The sequence below is a fragment of the Schistocerca serialis genome, chromosome 3 (assembly GCF_023864345.2).
Source record: "Schistocerca serialis cubense isolate TAMUIC-IGC-003099 chromosome 3, iqSchSeri2.2, whole genome shotgun sequence".
NCBI lineage: Eukaryota > Metazoa > Arthropoda > Insecta > Orthoptera > Acrididae > Schistocerca > Schistocerca serialis.
Genome location: NC_064640.1, coordinates 224129842 through 224146149, shown reverse-complemented (window position 1 = coordinate 224146149; position 16308 = coordinate 224129842).

The following is a 16308-nucleotide window of genomic DNA, read 5'->3' as shown; positions in this document are numbered from 1 at the left end:
TGATAATTGCTTTGAAGTTGAAAGTCTGCGTACTAGGAAGAGTAAAGGATTGCACCACACTTCACATGTAAAACCGCTTACGGAGAGATAATCTGCTTTTTAACTTTGTCTTTGCCATAAAACTTTTCACTTTACATTACTAGTATGCTTTGAAAGACTTAAGAATCTGTTAACATACAACAATGTTTGAAGTTAAATATCCAATCAAGAACCAAGAGAACTTATTTAAACAGAAATGACGAATGCATTGTTATAGTGAACAGACGTCACAGTGTTATTGTGTGTGTACATTCTTGCTTGTTTGTTGCACGATTACGTAACGACTATAAGGCTCACATACTTAGAACATTTACCAGTACTGCTAAGGAGATTTTAATGCAACATTTTGGTTTATTTGAAAATACATTCTGAATTTAATGTGCTTTCTGAGAGATACCAGATGACACAGAGGTTAGTTTATGTGACAGCTACACGATTTTTATCACGACGCTACTAATGAGTGACAATTTACAACGTTGCTTTTGCGGTGTATCTGTTTTATATCTGCACAGTTTTCTGAATTCTTCTGGAAAGAAAAACATGTTTTAGTAGTAACTTTTGTGGTATAGCAACAATGAGACAGCCTTTTTCGTGGCACAACATTACGTTACTGTACAGTACTTTCTTCATCACGCCAATAAGCATAATAACTACGATATCTATACGCAAAGCATTTCACTTTTGTTTATCATGAGGTAAGTACATTGGCTTCTGCAGAACTTAGCTTTCGGAGGAAAATAACTACGACACTTCCACAGAGATTATCTTACAACAAGATGCACATTTAGCGCTACAGGACACGCATTTCAGTGATCAATTTTATACTTAAAACATTTATTTTTAAATATTTTTGAATTACAAAGAAAGTTTTCCGTGATATATTTCATTCCATTGGTGTAATCTGTAACACCTGAGGGTATAATTACATTAATCCTCAGGGGGGTACACGCCTACTTTGTGTACCATGTGTGTGGCAACCACAAGGAACCCTAGCTAATATGGTATTTGCTTATACAACTTTACACATCGGTACCTTATTTCTCTAACATACAAATTACACAGCTATCTGATTATTTAACTGAGAGAGACAAACATTTATTTTACTACATCAGTCACACATGTTTACGCAATTACACAGTTGGATAACTTCACACTTATGAAACTGTATTTTGTCTGTACTTTGTAAACTGTTCATATTTTTTCGGAATCATTGTGATACTATGAGAGCTTTGAATGATGTATTTGGTATGAGATCATGATTTTTAAAGTACGTTTGAGGCAGATGACACTTTTGACATGAGCAGAGAATTTTTTTAATTATTGGAGGAAGCTACGACGATTTTGAGATTTGACTGAAGTGTTATGATGTTATTATTACGACGACGATGTGTATTATGTTGTTGAGGAATGTTTATTATGCTACGTATTTCTCACGATGAAATATTGAAGAAGTGTCGACGAATATGTATATGTATAATGAGGTAAGGAATAATGAGTAGTGTTTAGGGACTCTGATTTATGAAAAGGATGTTGGAAACCAAGAAACGTACTTTAAGAGTTATGAAATGTGTGACTGTATCACAATGCTGACCAATATTTTTTTTGGACACTTATATTTATAGGATTTTGTTTCTACAGATTTGCAATGCTAATTCTTGACCTGTGAAATATTTTTATATGAGACTACCACGGTAGCAGAAACTGCTGTCGTAAATATTTCCGTACGAAAGTTAAGTGACCACCTGCACGTAATGCGTCGCAGGCACCCAGCTGTGTCAGACGCCTGGAGAAAAAGCCATTATTGCGAGCCCTTTTCAGCGGCACAGGTAGAACAAAAAAAAAGGGGAGGCCATTATCCTTGGAAATATTCTTACATCTGCAAACCTGATAATGACAAGTGTCTTTCTACGAGAATTGAGAGCTACTGACTTACGAAATGCCACATAGCTATTGAATGATGTTTTTATGCTTTGGTTTGCGTAATTGCTTATTTCATTTGATATCTGGTTTCCAGCTGTGTTGCAGCATTGCTTTTATAAAATGAAATGCATTTGCTAATGTGAACACTTTCTGTCAACAGATCTATTAAATAATTATTTTATGATCCACATTCTTTAAAAAAGGAGCACTTGGAAAGGAAAGAACAATAAGAAGGAACTAGTAACAGTAACACATAATTTTCTTTTCAAGTACATGGTAATATTTCTTTTTACAATCAGTTGTTGTGGTGCACCACTTTAATTACTTAGACATTAAGATGTGATTATACATTTCCCTTATCTGCATTGTTATCTTTAGTGTACTATTTTTTCTGCTTGAGCTATGTCATGTTTAGATATAAGCTGCTGTTTGCGAGGCATAGTGATACTGAACTTTAATTTGTGTTACTCTGCTAAGCCAGATTTATTTTTTTGTTGCTGCACATTGGCTCATATTAGTTGTAATGTTACATTGCTTGGTAATTTAGATTTACTGTAGCTTGCTTTGCAATTTTCCAATTTTTTGGTCATTGCTGTTTGTGTTACTTATTTTGTGCTGCTGCATTGCCTCGTCCCTTAGTTTAGCATCTGAGCTCAGTAGATTTAAGTTAGCTTAAGAGGGGGTAGCCTCTAAGAGAATGAGTTGCGATGAATTGGAAGAAATGCATTGAGAAAACAGGTTTAGGTAGGGTTTTCTTGGAAATAAATGTTGAGGTAAGAAATGTGTGAACATATAAATACAGAAAGCATGCTTAGATAGAATTTTTTTGGTGGAAACAAAGGATGAAATAAGAGGAAAGATATATGAAGTTTTGGGTTGGACTGCAGTACCAAATGTTACACTGAAAACGAACCCTGTCCTTTCCTATTGGTGTTATCACACTATGTGTTTGTGTACCCTTGAGTATTTGTTTTCTTCCTGTCTCTGTGTAGTTTCATAGAATTTTTTCTTCTTTTAATATTAAGCTACATTCACTATGATGAGGAATACTGTTATCCTCGAATGTAATTGGCATTAATAATATGTTATTTACTTTGTAAAGATGTTAGACATTATTAATTCTGTTCTGTTCAATGCTCATGTGTGAAGTTGATGTTTCAAAAGTTATTGTGATCCTTTATGTATGTACTCATGTCATAATTCCACTGATGTATATGTTTATTTCTATTCTTTTGTAAAGCCTGTGTTACTACAATTGTTATCTATATTGCTATGTTCTTTAATGATGTATTTTGTACCTTTGTAATTGTATTCTTATGTTATAAAATTGTAATTGTCACCAGTTCATGATATTATTAACTTGTTAGTTACATTTCACTGCACACATTTCTGTTGGTCATAGTATATGGACAATATGTGAGAAGTTGGGACTGTTAGTGTTTGCACGTGTGTTACTAATTCAGCAACGGACTGGATAACAGCATTGCTGGTTCTAAGGACAATTCCAAAAACTTTGTGAATGCACAAGTGGTGGTTATGGACTTGCTATATTATTTGCAAGACTCTTCGATGGTGATTGTGCACCTGCACAGTCGCAACAGATCGCAACAGATGGCTGCTGGCCATCTCTACAAGGACTACAGTGGGTCTGCATCTTTGATGACCCACCATATCATTATTTCTACAAGGACTGCAGTGGGTCTGCACCTCTGGTGGCCCACCAATACCGTAATCTCTACCAGGACTACAGTGGGTCTGCTCTGCGATGACCTACCTACCAATATTCTTCAAAACTTCGACTGACTCTGCTGTTGGTTTGCTCTGTTGTCGCGCATTACCTGTTTGCATGTCAAGAGTCAGCACTGTCTTTCCATTGGAAGGACAACACTACTTCTTCAAGACAGCATGGAAATAAACTACTTCTTTGTGCATTTTCTTTTACTGCTCAGACTTTGAGAAAAGAAACGGCAGTTTCACTGTGATGAATGATCAGGACTGTCTTTATAGACTGTGAGAAAATTTGAGCTTTTGACCAACATAATATCAATAAGTGTGTGCATTTGATTTCTTTGTTATTGTAATTATGAAAAATTTTTTTCAAATCTGTATTGGCCACTGCCCAATCCAATTTGTAAAAATTTTTGTGGGGGCGATAACACGAGACGAGCTGCCCTTCATTGCACATTTTTGATGTCCTCCGTCAATCCCACCTGGTAAGGATCTCACACCACGCAGTAATATTCCAGCAGAGGACGGACAAGTGTAATGTAGGCTCTCTCTTTAGTGGGTTTGTCACATCTTCTAAGTGTTCTGCCAACAAATAGCAGTCTTTGTTTCGCCCTCCCTACAATATTATCTATGTTGTCTTTCCAATTTAAGTTGCTCGTAGTATTTAGTGGAATTGACAGCCCTTAGATTTGTGCGATTTATCGTATACCCAAAATTTATTGGATTTCTTTTAGTACCCATGTGGATGACCTCGCACTTTTCTCTGTTTAGTGCCAATTGCTACTTTTCGCGCCATACAGAAATTCTCTCTAGATCATTTTGTAATTAGAATTGATCGTCTGATGATTTTACTAGGCGGCAAATTACAGCGTCATCTGCAAACAATCTAAGGGTGCTGCTCAGATTATCACCTAGATCATTTATGTAAATCAGGAACAACAGAGGGCCTATGGCACTGCCTTGGGGAACACCAGATGTCACTTCTGTTGTACTCGATGATTTACCGTCTATCACTACGGACTGTGACACTAGAGCAATATTCTAGGAAGGGTCGTATGAGTGTTGTGTAAGCAGTCTCCTTTGAAGACTGAGTATATCCTAGTATTCTACCAATGAAACGAATTCTGCGATCTGCTTTGCCTACAGCGCAGCAAATGATATGGAATTATTCAGTTTACAGGATACGTATATATGACGACTACTTACATTAATGAACACATTTATTTTGTCATATTCACTCAACTACATTTAAAAATATTTCCTTTCTCAGGCTACCGGCTTTTAAAGAGAAGTTCGCCCATGTAGTAGAACTGGGTTGTCCAGAGAAAATGATTCTAATTTATATTTAAATCTTGCTGTGCTACCTGTCAGACATAGTACGTTATTGTACAAATGATCAAAAAAATTTTTGCAGGGCATTGAACTCCTTTGTGAACCACTGACTGCTTTAATAATGGGTAATAAAGTACATTTTTTCCTATAGTTTTGTAGGTGTGTAAATCACTATTCTTCTCAAATTGTGATGGATTATTTATGACGAATTTTACTAGCGAATATATGTATTGTGACAATACAGTTAAAATGCACAGCTCCTTGAAGCAGTACCAACATGACGACCGCGGGTGAACACCACATATTATTCTTACTGCTCGGTTTTGGGCAATCAGTAACTTATTTCAAACTGGCAACTTTCCAATAAAATTATTTCATGAGTCATTATTCAGAGTAAATACGCAAAACATGTTAGTATGTTGTTTCCAAGACTAGCAATTATACGAAGTACAAAAGTAGCTGAACTTCACTGTTTGAGAAACTCAGCAATACGCTTCTTCTAGTTCAAGTTTTCATAAGTACGGAGACCCAAAAATTTGGAGTATTCTACCCTGTTTACTGAGTCCTGTTCTTGTACCGCGTCAATTGTTGATATTATTCTACTCATTGTACAGAACTGAATATAGTGCATTTTCCCAAAAATTTAGGGAAAGTCCAATTTCAGAGAACCAGTTAATAAGCCTTATAAAAACATCATTAACAATGTCTTCTATTGCTTTCCCTTTAATGGCATATCTTAAAACACAAGCATCATCTGCAAAAACGTACCACTTTTGCGACCAACTTTGTTTCCACAAGGAACTGATATGCACAGGAACCGTAGACTACAAGGAAGGAGAGATACACAGCACTCAGTCACATTTGAATAGCTACTATTACTCTTGCATATGTGGAGACGGCCACTTAGAGCCGAAATCTAGAAGAGCAAGAGTAGTAAAACTAATGGGTCGCGAATGATTGCCGTGTGTCTGTTCTTCCTTAAATTCTACGATCATCCCGTTTGATACCTACAAAAACTGTTATATCCAAGTATTTTTATGTGTTTACAGATTCCAATTAAGATTCGTTGATATTGTAGTTATAAAATACTACATTGTTTTCTTTTTGCGAAGTGCGTAATTTTGCATTCTTAGCACTTGAAGAAAGTGTCCAGGTGTTGCGTCACTCTGAAATTCCATCAAGATTAGACTGAACATCTGTGGACCGTATTTCAGGCAGATCTTAATTGTAAATAACTACACCATCTACAAAAAGTCTGAGGTTACCGTTAATATTTTCTGCCCTGTCATTAATATTCAAGATGAACAGCAAGGGCACCATCACACTTTCCTGGGGAACAGGGTGTCCCAGGAAGAATGGCCAATATTCAGGGATGTTACAGGAACGATTGTTTGAAGCAAAGAACTTCATACAGACATATTTACATCTACATACATATTCCGCAATCTACCATACGGTGCGTGGCGGAGGGTACCTCGTACCATAACTAGCATCTTTTCTCCCTGTTCCACTCCCAAACAGAACGAGGGAAAAATGACTGCCTATATGCCTCTGTACGAGCCCTGATCTCTCTTATCTTATCTTTGTGATCTTTTCGGGAAATGTAAGTTGGCGGCAGTAAAATTGTACTGCAGTCAGCCTCAAATGCCAGTTCTCTATATTTCCTCAGTAGCGATTCACGAAAAGAACGCCTCCTTTCCTCTAGAGACTCCCACCCGAGTTCCTGAAGCATTTCCGTAACACTCACGTGATGATCAAACCTACCAGTAACAAATCTAGCAGCTCGCCTCTGAATTGCTTTTGTGTCCTCCCTCAATCCGACCTGATAGGGATCTCAAACGCTCGAGCAGTAATCAAGAATAGGTCGTATTAGTGTTTTATAAGCGGTCTCCTTTAGAGATGAACCACATCTTCCCAAAATTCTATCAATGAACCGAAGACGACTATCCGCCTTCCCCACAACTGCCATTACATGCTTGTCCCACTTCATATCGCTCTGCAATGTACACCCAAATATTTAATCGACGTGACTGTGTCAAGCGCTACACTACTAATGGAGTTTTCAAACACTGCAGGATTCTTTTTCCTATTCATCTGCATTAATTTACATTTATCTATATTTAGAGTTAGCTGCCATTCTTTACACTAATCACAAATCCTGTCCAAGTCATCTTGTATCCTCCTACAGTCACTCAACGACGACACCTTCCCGTACACCACAGCATCATCAGCAAACAGCCGCACATTGCTATTCACCCTATCCAAAAGATCATTTATGTAGATAGAAAACAACGGCGTACCTACCACACTTCCCTGGGGCACTCCAGATGATACCCTCACCTCCGATGAACACTCACCATCGAGGACAACATACTGGGTTCTATTACTTAAGAAGTCTTCGAGCCACTCTCATACTTGGGAACCAATGCCATATGTTCGTACCTTAGTTAGGAGTCTGCAGTGGGGCACCGAGTCAAACGCTTTCCGGAAGTCAAGGAATATGGCATCCGTCTGATGCCCTTCATCCGTGGTTCGCAGGATATCATGTGAAAAAAGGGCGAGTTGCGTTTCGCAGGAGCGATGCTTTCTAAAGCCGTGCTGATTCATGAACAGCAACTTCTCTGTCTCAAGGAAATTCATTATATTCAAACTGAGAATATGTTCGAGAATCCTGCAACAAACCGATGTTATGGATATTGGTCTGTAATTTTGAGGATCCATCCTTCTACCCTTCTTATATACAGGCGTCACCTGTGCTTTTTTCCAGTCGCTCGGGACTTAACGTTGGGCAAGAGATTCGCGATAAATGCATGCTAAGTAAGGAGCCAATGCAGTAGGGTACTCTCCTTAAAAACCGAATTGGAATCCCATCAGGACCTGGCGATTTATTTATTTTCACCCCATTCAGCTGCTTCACAACCCCAGGGATGTCTATCACTATGTCCTCCATATTGGAATCTGTACGAGACTCAAACGGCGGTATGTTTGTACGATCTTCCTGCGTGATAGATTTCTCAAATGCTAAATTTAAAATTTCAGCTTTCGTTTTGCTGTCTTCCGTTGCCAGGCCAGACTGATCAGTGAGTGACTGGATGGAAGCCTTCGACCCGCTTACCGATTTTACGTAAGACCAGAATTTCCTTGGGTTTTCAGCGAGATATTTTGTTAAGGTATGACGGTGATAGTGGTTGAATGCTTCACGCATCGCTCTTTTTACAGCAGCACGAATCTCTACTAACTTTTGCCTGTCCCCATTCTCACGATCGTTCTTGTATCGCGAGTGCAACTGCCTTTGCTTCCTGAGCATTCTCCGAATTGCGCTGTTAAACCACGGTGGGTCTTTTCCGTCCGTAACCCACTTTTTCGGCACATACTTGTCCAATGCGTGATTTACAATGTGTTTAAAATTTGCCCATAATTCTTCCACGACCATCGTACCGGAAGTAAATGAAGTCGATTCATTTACTAAGTGGAATGCTAACAACTGCTTATCTGCTCTTTCTAGTAAGAATACCCTCCTAGCCTTCTTGACCTACTTTTTAACTTTCGTAACCATAGTCGTAATGACAACATCATGAGCACTAATCCCTGTCTTGACACTGACACCGTCGATGAGGTCTGGTCTGTTCGTGGCTACCAGATCTAAATTACTTCCATTACGCATTGGCTGTCGATTTAGCTGCTCAAGACAGTTTTCGGATAATGTGTTCAAAACTAATTCACACGACGGCTTGTCTGTACCACCTGTAATGAATCCATAGACATCCCAGTCTATACTAGGTGGGTTGAAGTCGCCTCCGACTAATATAGCATGATTTGGGTACTTCTGCAATACAGAATCCCTTCGAATGATTCTAGAACTGTCACGGTGGAACCTGGTGGCCGGTAATAACACCCCACAATTAACTTTATTTCCCCTATCCCTGTTAAACGTGTCCAGATAACTTCACAATCACACTCTACTTTGACCTCAGTAGACAGAATATTTTTTCCAACTGCAGTGGAGACACCACCTCCTACGGTGCCTAATCTGTCTTTGAGATACACGTTCCAACCCTCACTGAATATTTCAGAACTTCCTATCTCAGGGTTCAGCCAGGTCTCAGTCCCGAGAATAATATGCGAGCCACACGCTTCCTGGAGGGCAGTAAATTCAGGAACTTTATTCCGAACACTCTGAAAATTTACTGCTAGTACCTTGATAGCTGAAGTGTCTTTACACTGAGCGCGTCTTGATTTCCCTGCATGCACGTCGACTGGTGGGTGTTCATCAGGACACCTCGCACTACTGCCTAGCCTAAAAAAAACCCACGTGCACGCCACAAGTACTCTGCTACCCAAGTAGCCGCTTCCTTTGTGTAGTGCACCCCTGACCTATCTAGGGGCGTCCTACAATTCCCCACCCAATAGCGCAAGTCTAGAAATCTGCAGCCAAGACCGTCACAGAGTCGACGAAGCCTCTGGTTGAGATCCTCCACTCGGCTCCAAACCAACGTCCCCGATCCGCTCTGGGAACAATGCTGCAAATAGAGAGCTCTGCTTGCACCCCACGTGCGAGGCCAGCGGTCTTCACCATATCCGCCAGCCGCCTGTACGTACTGAGGATCGCCTCAGAACCCAAGCGACAGGCATAATTGGTGCCGACGTGAGCAATTATTTGTAGACGACTGCACCCCGTACGCTCGATAGCTGCCTCCACATCTTGGACGAGGCTCCCAGGCAGACAAACCGAGTACACGTTGGATTTCTATCCAGCCCTGTACACTATTTCCCTAAGGGGCTCCTTCACCCGCCTAACGTTGGAGCTCCCAATAACCAGCAAGCCCTTGCCCCCGTGTGCCTGCTCGGGCCCACTGGCAGGATGAACGGGCGAGGCCAGCCGGCCAGCCTCCACATTGGCCCTCCGCCTCGAGTGACGCGAACGCGTTGCAGCCCGCCACTCACCCTGAGGTGAGTATCATCCAACGCGCCGGGTACACTAGACGGTGCCTCGGCGGCTGAGTCAGCGGACGCAGCAAGCGACACCTGTGGTGTCTCAAGCGACGCGCCAGACCCTCCGCCATCGCTGCACCTCGAGGCAGCAGCCTGAAGGCGGCTGACCGTGGCCAACAGCACGCTCAGCTGCTCGCGAACCGCGGAAAGTTCCCCTGCGCCCGCACACAGCACGCAGACACCCTATCCATCCTACTGCTAATATCTAACGACTCCGCGAATTTATACTCTACGGCTGTCAATAAGCAATATTACTCCTCTCAAATACGGGAATACGCAAGTATTTTATGTAATTAAATATGCAAGCGCACAAACACTCGGAAAGAAATTAAGAATCAAACTACAAAACAAATATCAAAGCTAAACATGCGACTCGCTACTGCACTGCTGCAGCGCTAATGCTTCACCAGCAGCTGCTCAAGGCACACTGACCTATGTCAAAAGCGCACTGGCTGTCCAAAACAAACAACTGCGCGAATTTATACTCTACGGCTATCAATAAAGGCAACGGCCTTGCCGCAATGGATACGCTGGTTCCCGTGAGATCACCGAAGTTAAGCGCTGTCGGGCGTGGCCGGCAGTTGGATGTGTAACCATCCTGCCGCCATGCGCTGTTGCCGTTTTTCAGGGTGCACTCAACCTCGTGATGCTAAATGAGAAGCTACTCGACCGAATAGTAGCGGCTCCGGTCAAAGAAAACCATCATAACGACTGGGAGAGCGGTGTGCTGACCGCATCCTCAACCGAAGATGACACGGCGGTCGGATGGTCCCGATGAGCCACTTGTGGCCTGAAGACGGAGTGCTTGCTTTGCTATCCATAAGCAATATTACTCCTCACAAATACGAGAATACGCAAGGATTTTATGTATTTAAATATGCAAGCGCACAAACATTCGGAAAGAAATTAAGAATCAAATTACAAAACAAATATGAAAGCTAAATATGCGCTGCTGCACTGATGCTTCACCAGCGGCTGCTCAAGGCTCACATATGCCCTATTCCGAATGATTTTCGAGACAAAACACATTTAATGTACGTCGTTATTTATTTGCTGTATCCTTCAATAAATTGCCAGCTTCACACATGTACCCATGTACAACAGTTAGTTAAAATAACAATATTCGTTTAGCAAAGTATCAGTTTAAAAATATGTTTTTTAGCACATTCATCTCCAAGTACTATCGTACACGCCACATCACAGCTGATGTACGGTGCACAATCAGTGTTCGAGTATTCCAGCGCCAACTTCAATGCATTTGTTCACTCTTGGAGAACATGTTGTGTTGCCTGTCTGACTGCCTCAGCACGTTCCCTAATGAGGGCAGCAGTGTCCATTATGCGCCCACGCAATTTATCTCACGTATTCATCTTTTGCTTGTACATCTCAGACTTCATTCAACCTCAAAATCAAAATGGCGTAAGGTCTGGCTATCTTAGTGGCCAGTTAATTGCACTACCACGACCAAACCAGCGACTAGGGAAGTGCGGCCGAGAAGTTTTCTCATACGTCTGGTAAAATGTAGAGGGTCTCCATAATGCTGGAAGTACATTGCAGTCCGTGAGGGTAAGAGAACGCTCTCAAGCTTTTAACATGAAAATCATTCTGTCTTGTTATTCGCTCTTCTAAAATGCGTGAACCTATCAGCATGTTACCGATCGTGTCACACCAAACAGTGATTGTAAAAAGAATTTGTAAATTCTTTTCCACTGTAGCGTGCAGATTTTCCTGCGGCCACCGATAATTATTGAGTGTGTCGTTGATTACGTTCCATATAAACGCGTCACACGAATAAAAAGTATTAATGGAAGCAAATGACGATTGTCATGTAACCAGTTACAAAATTTAATTACGATGCTATTGTCGCTATTATGAAGATTGTGAAAAGGTAGTATGTAGAATGGGTAAAAGTAACCAGCGAGGGAGAGGCCAGAGGCACTTGCGACAGCGGCGCTTCCCAGGGGAGTGAAATGCCAGAAGGAGACCTGTCTGCTCTTTGCTTAGCGGTTGTGCGTGGGTCTCAACCCATGCCCCTCAGGCAGGCGACAGACGGCGGCTGACGGTGTGATGTCGAGTCCCTCCCTGGGTCTCAGCATTTGCGGCAGCAGACAGGAACAGCAAGCCAGCAGGGCTAGGACGCCAAGTCTCACAAAGGACCCAGTGTGCCCGCAGACACAGCCTGGTCTCGAACCATAGGCTGCTGCTGGCGCTGCCCAGTCGTCTGATTGGCCAGTGGTGCTCCAGCACTGTAGTGCGGCTACTCAGCAATTACCAAGTCCCTGACTCGAATAACGTCCTATCCTCATTTATACTCCATTACTGCCCATTTGTTCCTCGAAAACCTGATGCCTAGTCACACTGCCCATAAGAGAGAGACCTGCTTCGGTGCAGTGGCAACGACCCAATTGCTACTTCATTATGAATTACCTCGAAGAAAACTGTCTATTGACACACAGTTAACATGGGTTTAGAAAAGATCGCTGCTGTGAAACACAACTAGCTCTTTATTCAAATGATGTGCTTAGTGCTATTGACAAGGGATTTCAGATCGATTACATATTTCTGGTTTTCCGGAAAGCTTTAGACACTGTACCGCACAAGCGGTTTGTAGTGAAATTGCGTGCTTATGGAATATCGTCTCAGTTACGTGACTGGATTTGAGATTTCCTGTCAGAGAGGTCACAGTTGGTTGAAATTTACAGAAAGTCATCGAGTAAAACAGATGTGATTTCTCGTGTTCCCCGAGGTAGTGTTATAGGCCCTTTGCTGTTCCTTATCTATATAAACGATTTGGCAGACAACCTGAGCAGCCATCTTACGCTGTTTGTAGATGACACTGTTGTTTATGGACTAATAAAGTCATCAGAAGATCAAAACAAATTGCAAAACGATTTAGAAAAAATATCTGAATGGAGCGAAAATAGGCAGTTAACCCTAAATAACGAAAAGTGTGAGGTCATCCACATGAGTGGTAAAAGGAATTCGTTAAACCTTGGTTTACAATAAACCTGTCTAATCTAAAAGCAGGAAATTCAACTAAAAGCCTAGGTATTACAATTACGAACAACTTAAACTGGAAGGAACACATAGAAAATGTTGTGGGGAAGGGTACCCAAAGACGGCGTTTTATTGGCAGGACACTTAGAAAATGTGGCAGAACTACTACGAATGTCCGTCGTCTTTTAGAATACTGCTGCGCGGTGTGGGATCCTTACCAGAAAGGACTGACGGAGTACATCGAAAAAGATCAAAGGAAGGCAATACGTTTTGTATTATCGCAAAATATGGGACATGTTCCACATCCACGAGGATCTCCTCAGCACTGATCTATCAAACGAAAAAATTATCTAATCTAATGAAAAGAGTGTCACAGTAATGATACAGAATTTTGGCTGGACAAAATTAAAAGAAAGGCGTTTTTCGTAGCGACGGAATCTTCTCACGAAATTACAATCACCAACTTTTTCCTCCGAATGCGAAAATATTTTGTTGACACCGACCTACATAGGGACAAACGAACACCCCGATAAAATAAGGGAAATCAGAGCTCGTACGGTAAAATATAGGTGTTTGTTCTTACCGCACGCTATACGAGATTGGAATAATAGAGAATTGTGATGGTGGTTAGATTAGCCCTCTGCCAGGCACATCAATGTGATTTGCAGAGTATCCTCATAGATGTAGATGCAGACTCATTGCTGCGTGGGGCAATTTACCATTGCGCTAAGCTATACTTGCTTCACAACTCACTTACGCATCTATTATTCTGCCTTATTTGTCGACGTAGCATGGCTGATGGCCAGCGCTGTCACTATAATACTCCGTGGTGGCCTCCATGCTACTTTCAGCGCTTACAATAAAGATTTATTACTTTTACCAGATTTCTGGGTAGTGTCACAACGCAGCATAGTAGGAGTAATACCACCTACATTATGTATATATGAGTTTCTCATTCAGAATGTTGTTTGCTTGTGAGATGATCGTGTTACGCCTCACATACGAACAGAAATGTCTACCAGCCCATGTCAGAATTCAACAGTGGCAGCATCATGAACATTCGAAACTGTGGTTTATCGTTACCCGATATCACTACTTGCGTTGGTTGGCATCCCACGATTGTCACGCAGATATGGAATTAATGTGTTCAGTAGATTTTTATTCAGCGACATGAGGGATCGCAACAATCACATATGTCTGGAGCCCGTGGGACATGCATATTCATTCAGCTGTGCAGGATCACAAAGTAAAGTTACATGCCAAGTACCAGGAAATGGGTTTGCTAACTACACGACAAGTATCGACGCGGCGAGTGAGGTGACGTCAGTGCAGAAACCATTGCTGCTGCAACCCTTGACACTGCAGCAGAGGGAGGCAAGGTGACAACCCTGGACACAGGAGTGGCGCCATGACACTCTTTCTGCGTATACCATCATGGTTTTTCATCTTTCCCATCGCTGTCATACATGCTCCAATACCTGGTATCATGCTATTCAGGGCCAATGCGTACAGGAAATGTCTACTTATGGTTCTCATAGCCGGTAACTTGGACAGCAGCCGTTACATTTCCGACTCCATAAGGTCAGTGATACTGCCTTATATTTGAGGTCTCCAAAACGTTATGTTTCAGCAACACGATGCAAGACCGCATGTAACCACACTGTCCAAACCTACCTCTATACAGAGGGTGTACAACAGTAGTCCTCGCCAACACTTTCTCCAGATCTCTCGCCCATTGAATACGTTTGGTCACGGGACTACGATGCTTGCACTTGACACTTCGATTGGCATGTAACTGAAGTAGCATAGCGTGCTGCACCCATACCTCTCATACAAGCTCAGTTCAACTCAATGCTCAGCCAAACTGGAGCCATTGTTGCTGCCAGAACTGGCAATTCTGTGTACTGCTTGGGCCACTCTTATTAATGTGACCACCCGACAAAAGTCTGAATGACCACCTTTTGCAGTGTGAGATGTGCAGAAGTAGTCAGTAAGGTTCTAGGGGTTCAGAGAGGGATGTGGAGTCATGCCGACCCCACCACTATTGCCAGCTGATCTACGTTTCTCGGTTGAGGCTCCATGGTGGGATCGAGCTAGTCTCACAGATTCTCAACTAGGTTCAATCTAGGGAGGTTGACAGCCAGGGGAGAACAGTGTAGTCATCCTGGTGCTCCTCGAAACACGCAACACATACATTGCAACCTATGTGACATTATGCTTTGTCCTGCCGGTCGGTGGCATCATGTCAAGGAAGAACCAAATTCATGTAGGGGACAGATGGATATAAGTATTTTGTTGAAATATTGTGCCTCCAGAATGACGAGATTACCCAGGGAATGCCACTGAAAACATTGCCCAGATCATAACGCTCCCTCCTGGTTGCAGGGTGTTTCCTTTCAGACATTCCTATGGAACATAATAAGTAATTCATCTGAAAAGGACAGCTGTCGAGACACTCAGTGGCCGTCAGTTGAAGTATTGGCGTGCAAATTGCAGCCTTTGCCTCCGATGAATAGCAGTCAGCATGGGTGCATGAACCAAGCACCTACTCCAGGGCTCATACACAACGAAGTTCGCTGAACAGTAGTTGAGGAGACACTTTTGCTACCTCCTTGGGTCGTACTTTAACCACAGTTGCACATAAACACTCTACAAAAATAGCCGTTTCGGAAATACATCCTCCCTTGGCCCAAATGCCAATGATCATACCCTTTTCGGCATCATATAAATCACTCCATTTCCACATTGCGATAATAACTGCACTGTTTTCCGCCCCCCCCCCCCCCCCCGCACTGCAGGTGGTGTCACATATCACCTCAAATCTTTGAGTGGTTATTGCATGTTGACGTCGAACATAGGCGGTGGCCACATTAATGTTACTGGACCGTGCAAAATTCGGAACCTCTATGCTTCCAAATCACTTACAATTTTATTAACGTATTCTTTCTACTACACTGTATAAGCACTACAAGTAAAATGTTATTATGTTCTATCCGTCCTGGGGAGCAGTTTCATGGCCAGCAATATATTTTAGATCGTTCTTACAATGTGCTACAAGGATGTCATCAACTATTACCACTGGCGGATTCTGATTTCTATTCCAAAACAATGTTTGCATATATCTCCACAGCTGTCAGGTGTTGCAAGTATGAAGTTAGTAATGTTTTCCCACTAATTAGCATTTCAGCACGTAACGTGTCATCTAGCACTGCAGCTGTTACCTAGCTAGTGGATCTGGAGCGTTCTAGTTTTGCTCAGATGTTAATTACACAACGAAACTAATTTTCGTTGAGAGTAGAG